The sequence below is a fragment of the Quercus robur genome, chromosome 8, assembly GCF_932294415.1.
Source record: "Quercus robur chromosome 8, dhQueRobu3.1, whole genome shotgun sequence".
Lineage (NCBI taxonomy): Eukaryota > Viridiplantae > Streptophyta > Magnoliopsida > Fagales > Fagaceae > Quercus > Quercus robur.
This window is the reverse complement of record NC_065541.1, coordinates 53,307,155-53,315,414: the sequence shown is the minus strand read 5'-3', so window position 1 is coordinate 53,315,414 and position 8,260 is coordinate 53,307,155. Positions and strand designations below refer to the sequence as shown.

General features: G+C 33.8%; 1 long non-coding RNA gene across 5 annotated transcripts; it reads right to left on the bottom strand.

Moving 5' to 3' along the window:
• Window positions 1–1,074: 1,074 nt before the first annotated feature.
• Window positions 1,075–7,592, bottom strand: LOC126697007 (uncharacterized). Of its 5 annotated transcripts, none has more exons than XR_007646127.1 (6): window positions 7,300–7,592; window positions 6,291–6,429; window positions 5,559–5,835; window positions 4,850–5,016; window positions 3,356–4,763; window positions 1,075–2,824 (listed from the first exon to the last, which is right to left on the bottom strand). It is a non-coding gene; the product is annotated as an uncharacterized LOC126697007 (long non-coding RNA). The 5 variants fall into 5 exon arrangements; XR_007646131.1 differs by having other exon boundaries at window positions 3,415–4,763; XR_007646128.1 differs by having other exon boundaries at window positions 5,632–5,835.
• Between the last annotated feature and the right edge of the window lie 668 nt (window positions 7,593–8,260).

The window sequence follows — 8,260 nt, the reverse complement described above, 5'->3', positions numbered from 1 at the left end:
TTTCTCCTAAGAATGATGATGAGGATAAATAACATCAATTTTGTGGATGGCGCTTGCAGCAAAAGATGTAGATGACTAGCAACGTGGATTAGCATAAAAAGTTATTGTTGGAGTGGTTCCTTTATCCAAGGGAGGTGTTGGATTAATATAAGAGTTCAACCAATAAATTCCTAGTTTTTAGGAAGAGTTACCCGATTAAGTTATTAAGATTATTATATGTCCAGTTATTTTATTTTTTGTCATTGTAATTATGTTGATAATTAGTTTGTAACATTGTTTTTTAACAATGAGATTTGAATTCTTGTAATTCAAAATACATATGTAATGTGAATTTGTGTTTTTATTGCCCACTATTATTGAATTCATTAGATGTGGTTGTCAATTTAAATTACATAGTAATTCCCTTGTTCATGACTATGAAACAAGACCATTAACCATAATAAAAAGTTGAGGTAGGTTAATTTTAAGCTTCATTGCTACAATGCAATTCTCACCTTTGCTTTCTAGACCATTATTAAAAAAAAAAAAGCTTTATATACCATTATTGAAAAGAAAAAAAATCACTGAATTCAACAAATCTTCTAAATGTATTTGAAGGTTATCATACTAAAATTAAACCATTTCACACCGAGTGTTAATATGCATTTCCACTAAGCGTGAGTTTGGATAGCGGTGAGTGGTGCGTTTCTGGTGTTTTCGTTTTTAGCTGGGTCCCACGGCACTGTTCACGACCCAGCCAAAAACAAAAAAACGCGTATACCAATGCATTTTTGGGTCTCACGGCACTATTTACACCTTTAAAATTTATTTTGCTACAGTGTTTTCAGCAATAAGTTTTCAGTTTTCAATAAATAAACAGTATCCAAACACACCTTAAATACTTTCAAATTCAAAGAAACTAAATTAAGATAGGGCATTTTTCTTTTAGTTCAAAAAACCTATACATTACAAGATCATTAAAGCTTTTCTTTGGAATGTAAGCATATAAAATTAGTACATCACTTTCAATGGGCTCCAAGTCAAAATGATTACAAAGAGAATGAATATAATAGAAAGTATCATGATAGTTTTTGGTTGACACCATAACTTTCCATGGGCTCCAACTAAAATTTGAATTAGTCTGTTAGTACAAAAAGTAGTTTCTTTCAAACTAAAGCTGTCTAAAAACAAATTCACTTTGGTAGATGAAAACCAAAAAGTAAAACAATGGACTCCTAAAAGAAAGCTAGGCGACAAGGCTTCAATGTAGAAAGTATAATTATTTCCACAAATGAAAGCATCATGGCCAAAATGGGCAAATGCCCCTTTCACACAAAAAATCTAGCAAATGTCCTCTTTCTCGAACTAATTAAGGAAATGCCTCTGTTTTGAAACTCGATTTTTGGACAATTGAGTTATAGCAAACTGAAAATTAAAAAAAAAAAAAAAATTGGAACTCAAGTTCCAAAAAGAAAAAAAAAAAATTTCCTAAGTCCACGTTACTCGATATTCCAAAAATTGAGTTTTACATTTGAAACTCGATTTTCTAAACAAGGGAATTTTCCTAATTAGTTTCAGACATGAGGCATTTTGCTTGATTTTTTTGTGTGAATGGGATATTTGCCTATTTTGGCCAAAGCATCATCAGACATATTTTTCAGCTATCCATTGAAATTTCCTTTTGGATTTTTGTAGTTTTGAGACCTTTCTCTCCACCTCTACTATTTTGCTTCTCTAAAGTCTAAACTTCTTTTGCACGATGATAGAATATCAATACTAAATAATGTATGAATATATATATCACACGATTAATACAAAATAGCATTATTGAAATTTATAGTTATTAATAAACATTACAAGTTGAAAGCTCGAATTTGTGTGAAAACACAAGAGCTTGTTTAGACCCCCAAATTAAAATTTCAGCTAAAGTACTTTTACTTTAATTTAAATTAAGTGCGGAAAAAGAGTAAATGAGCGCAAACAACCGATAACACTACCCTAAGCCATATTTATCCATTATCAATGATATAAAGTAAAGCTTAAAAGTAGGGAAGAGAGATGCAAATACAAAATAACACTGAGATGTGTTATCGAAAAGGAAACTGAAGAACTCGGAGAAAAATCTCTCCGCGACCCTCCAAGTCAAAATCGATCCATTAATGAAAAAAGTTAAGTGCACGAATAACAAAAGACCCTCCAAGCCTAGTTTACCTGATGTACTTGAGTCCTCCAAACTCTTGCTACCAACGGACTTCTCGAAGTTATGTCTTCTCTAGCTTTCTGGATCCCGCAATACGCTCGATTGCATCTGCCAAGCCTCATCGGCTTCTTTTGGCAAATTCCCAAAACTTCCCAAGCTCCAAAACACTCTCTATACTCTAAAAAGGTGTGGGTTGTGTTTGGGTACAAATCTCCTCTCAAGATATGATAATGGGAGAAGGAAAGAGAAGAGGCTACAAGGATTTCTCACTAAGGATGAGTAGCTCTCTCTCTAAAAGATGGGTGTGTTGTGTTGTAGAAAACCTATCTAGAGTTTTTCTCTCTGAATAACTTCTTATACTTTTGTGGGTAATGAGGGGATATATAGTATGAGTGAAGGATAAGAAAATCACACTAAAAAAAATCTTCCAGGTAGAGAGTTTCGCAGGTATCTCATGGGTTGGCCATTTTTGAGAGACGCTTGTGAAACTGACAGCCTGGCACGACCCTTCAGCTTCCAGCATGTGCTTCTCACATGGCTCTTTCGTGGGTAGTCTTCTTGCGAGACACTCTCAAAATCCACTTGTTCATCCAATACATGCTCGATTCTTCACCAACTTAATACTAAACCTAATACAATAAAATCCTACAAAATACAAGGAACAAAATTAAAGCAAATACAACACTTTTTGTCATGGAATAAAGCTAATGTAAAACATAGTTGTAAATCACAACTTTACACAAGTGAACTCCAAAATGTCTAAGAACTATCAACAATGCGTCCAAGAATGAGTCTTGATGATTAAATTAAGCTTTTCTCATGGTAATAAGCAAGTTTCATGAAAGGTCTATACTAAAATTCTTTAAAAACGACACTGTCTTTACGTTGGGGAATTTTATCAAACAATTGGAGTACAGAATGAACCAGAGTTGTAAAATCAATTGGCCATGAATTCCAAAATAGCCAGTACAAAAAAATTCATGACACATCATGCCATCAAATACTAACCATAATCATCAAAGAGATCAACATGAGTATCAAAGGAAATCAAAGAAAAGCAAATACCAAAATTAAAAATTAAAAAAAAAAAATCTAGATCACCTATAGTAGAAAATTTTATGGGAGAAGAAAACCTGGGAATTTCATCTGACCAACAGAAAGGGAAAGTGCACTCACCCATTCATTGCTTGAATCTTGGAGCAAGCAATATCATCCTTGTTGGAGGAACAACATACCTCTCAAATCTAAAACGTTTGGATAATTGGATTTCTCATCAAAGCATTTGTCTATCTATGATGCGGAGGCGAGGGATTGCAGGGGGAGGAAACATGGAGGAGGCTTGCGGTAATGAGCAGGGCAGTGCTGAAGTCTCCATTGCTGCCGAGTGGGAAGTTGGAGAATGGAGACGATGACCCAAATTCGACAGGAAAACAATTTCTTTGGCGTGGGGGAAAATGACCCACGACCCATGGAAGACATTTTGAATCTTTGATATTGTCTATTGTGATTACTTCATAAAACAAAATTTGGAAAGGTTTCAGGTGCAAAAATTTCAGTTCCCGCCCACCCATTCACATCTGAAATTTGAACTTTCTCTCAAAAAGGAAAATTTTGAGTCCTGATCTCAAAAGTTAGAACTGACGGGGTTAAAGGGACGTTAGAGTAGTAGGCTGTGGTGGGGTGACATGGCAACAAACTTATGTCATCAAATTTTTAATGACCTGTCTTCTTCTTATTGGGCTAGAGTACAAGACCGTGACATAGAACTAACACGGGCAAGATCAGATGGGTCCTTCATTGACATGTCCAGGTCAAGCCAATTCATGAAATCCATACAGGCTTCCATGTCAAGTAATGTTATGGACACCAAAAACTCACAACATTCCCAATTTAGCATACCATAATATATTATGGATGGTTATATTACTAACTAGTCGCTAACCCGTGCGATGCACGGAATTGTTTAAAAAGAAAAAAACAATATTGCAATTATCATTTGCTGGACTAAATCAGAATGTCTCAAGACTCACTAATCAAATAATACAAATAAATGGCAAAGAGCCAAGCATAACATAAAATCTTCAATAATTCAAATATTAAACATTGTCAAACCTAGTACACAATATGCTTGTGCCCAATAAAAGAAATCCGGTATATTAGCTCCATAAAAATACATACATGCCGAAAAGATTAATACCACTACCATAGATCCATTGGCAATGAAGATATTTTCATAGTTACATATATTCTATGAATAAACAAATAAAAAAATTGCAATAATGATCACAATCTTATTTTCATAATAAATAAATAGAATATAGTTACTAATGTCAAATTCTTTTGCTATGACTCAAAAAGAGTAGAGAAAGAACATAATATAACAAATCTGCATTATATAGAAGAGTACATCATATATTTATTTAACATAAAACATTGAGTTCTATAAATTGTTATTTAGAACAGAGAAAGCAAATATTTGACCTCACGCCACATGGAGAGAGAAAGAGAGTAAGGAAGCTTTTATGAATTTGAATCAAAAGAGGACGTCCACGGCATCTTGATTTTGCTCCCTTCAATCCCAATTCTGCAAAGCTCACAAAAAACCAATAGGAAATCAGTTGTCAATTGAACTGAAGGTGAAACAAAGAGAAAACAAATCTCTTCATTTACTTTTAATCGCTTTCCATCATTAGGAGCAGAGACAAAGGAGAAGGTGCACTAAAGGCGAAGCATAGAGACTGGAGAGAGAAACGGATGAGAAGCTATTGTTTTCCTTCTTCTTCTTCTTTTTTTCTTTTTTGATAGGAAGGGGCTATGGTTTTTGATTTGGGGGTTTCCTGCATATTATTGTTATCATGGGAAATTTTAGCACAGCTCCAAAATAAGTTTTAATAAACCATCTCTTTTAACTGATTTTTTTTTTTAACCAAAAAAGGCCAAGAATGATTGAAATAAACAGAGTATTTACAGGAAGATTTATAAACAGTAAACAAATGTAGGACATGACTAATCTAGTCCTGAACAAAAATTAAAGCATGATGGTATTAAAGTTAGATAAGTTTGACCTATATAAAGAGAACAGGAATCTTCACATTCCCAACCACGTCTCTTTTGCTAAGATACCATAGATATTGCTTTTTCAAAATTATGAACAGACTTTGCCAATAAAACCATCTCCACGTTAAACCCTTTTGCTTTGCCTTGAAATAGTTCTTAGAAGTTAAGTAGACATTAAACATAAGTTATTCCCAATTAAAAAATTAAGCATAAAGCATACCACAATTTTGATTATGTTTGTTCAACATTAAAACAATGCTAGAATGGAGGGGCATAAAGCATTTGAACCAAAATAGATAGAAGATTGAAAGCAATCACCAACCTTATTAGATCTTAGAATATCTATCAGTCCAACAGTGAACTTCTGACCAATGGCCATGTGATAAGGAAAGGACCTTGTAGCCTCCTCTAAGTCAAATGGATTGTCTATGCACATGGCAACTGTAAGCAATGTATTCTCTCCAGCTTCTGCCAAGTACTTCGTCAACATGTTTGCACCATATTCCCAGCCAATGACCATCAATGTAATCCATGGCCTTGCCTTATTGATGAACTGTATAGCTGTGGAGATATCATCGCTGTCAGGAGCTATAAATAAACTACAAAAAATAGAATAGTAAAGAAGCTCCTACTATTAGCACATTTAAAAGAAACCTGTATTAGACGATTCTCCTATCCATGTACCTGAGTATGAGATTGATTAAAATTTACCATGAAAACAACTACTTTGAAGTAAAAGCGGCAAGGTTTCCTCCCATGCCCACACCAAAGAATTTAAAAAAAAAAAAAAATGTTAAAAAAAATGGTTAGTCCTAATTCACCTCACACATCTAGAATGCGATCCCCCATTGCTTGTTGTGGTGAAATGAAAAACCATGTAAAGTATGTCATGGTAAGAACATGGAAACACATACTTACAAAGATGCCCTTAAATCAATGTCATAGTAGCGAAGCTAAAATTTTCTTAACAGTTCCTTATGAACAATTATGAAGCATATATAAATCATTAAACAAACTTTTCTAAAAGTCAATTACATAGATAACAAATACTCACAAAGCCTTGGCAGCTTCTCAAAATTATCAAAGGAAATAGAAACTCAACCACAAAGCCTTGGCTATATTTGTCCATTTTCACCACCCTTTCTTCTACCAAAGTTCCAGACTTGTCCTGTAAATTCATCTACTTGGCTGCCCTGTTTTCAATTGATACAATGGTGGTTAGGATGTTGATATAAGGCTTTGAAATTAGGCATTGGCGACTTAAGGTCACCTTTTGCTTTTGATTACAATAGTCCAAACCGTGGTGAAAGGAGGCAGAATATCCACAATTTATAACCAAGGATAAACACTCAAACAAGGTATAATCAAGCCAAGTATCACATGTGTATGAGATACAAATTGCAATGCATGACAACTCTGTGTAATGTCAAGCAATATAAAGTTTGCATTAAAGAGCATAAAAACCCAGCCATTGTTACACTACACCATTGCATTGCCCTGTAACTTGTACATTGCATGCAATAAAAAAATCAGCATAGCTCTTTTGCATAAATCAACACATAATGAATGACTCTAAAGGGTTTTCTAGCAAAATCCTGCTGATGGCATTAGCATGAAGCAGCGTAGTAACCGTAACAAACAGAAATTAAACTTCCTCAACCTAAATTGCTCAATTTTGTTCTAGATAATAGAAAACAAATAAAAAATTGTTGTAATTATGTCAAATTACCCATGACTGGATTAGACTATAACTGAATCAAGCGAAGAATGAACTTTGCCCATACACAGATTGTCATCCAAAAATCTCTACTTAAATCTCAAATCATGAACCTAGAATCATAGAAATCACAAGTCCTCTCCCTCGGCTTGCTCTTGCACTTGCTAAAATTTGATATATTGAAAGGAACCAAAATTGAGGGAGAACCCATATTAGGGTTTCGAGTATTGATAAAAACCAATTCTAAATCAAAACAAAATCTGAACCAATTTCGTAAATCAAAACCAAACAAAATAGCTGAACCTAAATCCTATTAAACACCCAAAATTAATATAAAAGATTATACCTGTAGCCGTTGGTTGTGAGGCAAAGCGTTTGTAGCTTAGTTGAATTCGTTTACCGTTGCAGGGGAAGAGAGACAGAGACAGCGTTTGAAGGAGATAGAGATTTGTTTAGGGGTTGAATTTGCGTTTGAAGGAGATAGAGATTTGTTTAGGGGTTGAATTTGCGTTTGAAGGAGAGACAGAGACAGAGAGATGGAGATAGCGTTTGAAGGAGATAGAGATTTTGTTTAGGGGTTGAAATAGGTTTCGTATTGAGTTTACTCTGTTGAGTTTGCGTTTTTGTATTGGGTTTTGTTTAGGGGTTGAACTGAGTAAATTTTACCGGGTTTGTTTTGCGGATAAATAGTTACGGGTTTTTTTTTTTTTTAATAGTTTTTTTTTTAAAATAATGTTGATGTGGAAAAATGTGGGAGCTTGAAAAGTTTCGGTTTTATATATATTTTTAAAATAATGCTGATGTAGAAAAATGTGGGAGCTTGAAAAGCTTCGGTTTTATATATATATATATAGATGAAAATGGACGGGGCTAATATAAAATCAAATAAAAAATTAAAAGTTAAAATGAAAATTTTAAAATGTAAAGGGTAAAAATTACAAAAATCTCAAACTTTAAAAGCACTTTAGTCCTTAATTAACTTAGGTCTCTCTTGATTTACAATAGAAGATCCATTAAACTTAGATAATAGAGTATAGACTAGTATGATCTTTTCTTAGTTCATTATGAATTCATGGCCCAATGATCAATAATGACACTAATAAACCTTTAGGTAAATTAGATATTTTTACTGAGGGTATTCAGGGTTCGAATTTCCATCTTCCTTTTTGCTTCTTCTTCTTTGTTTTTGTTTTTTAGTATAATGGTGGAACATCATTCATTGCGAGTGTAGTGTTACAAGTGTATCATCATAAAATGTAACTGGATGGGCATACCCATCTCCTTATTCACAACTTATATGCCCTCAG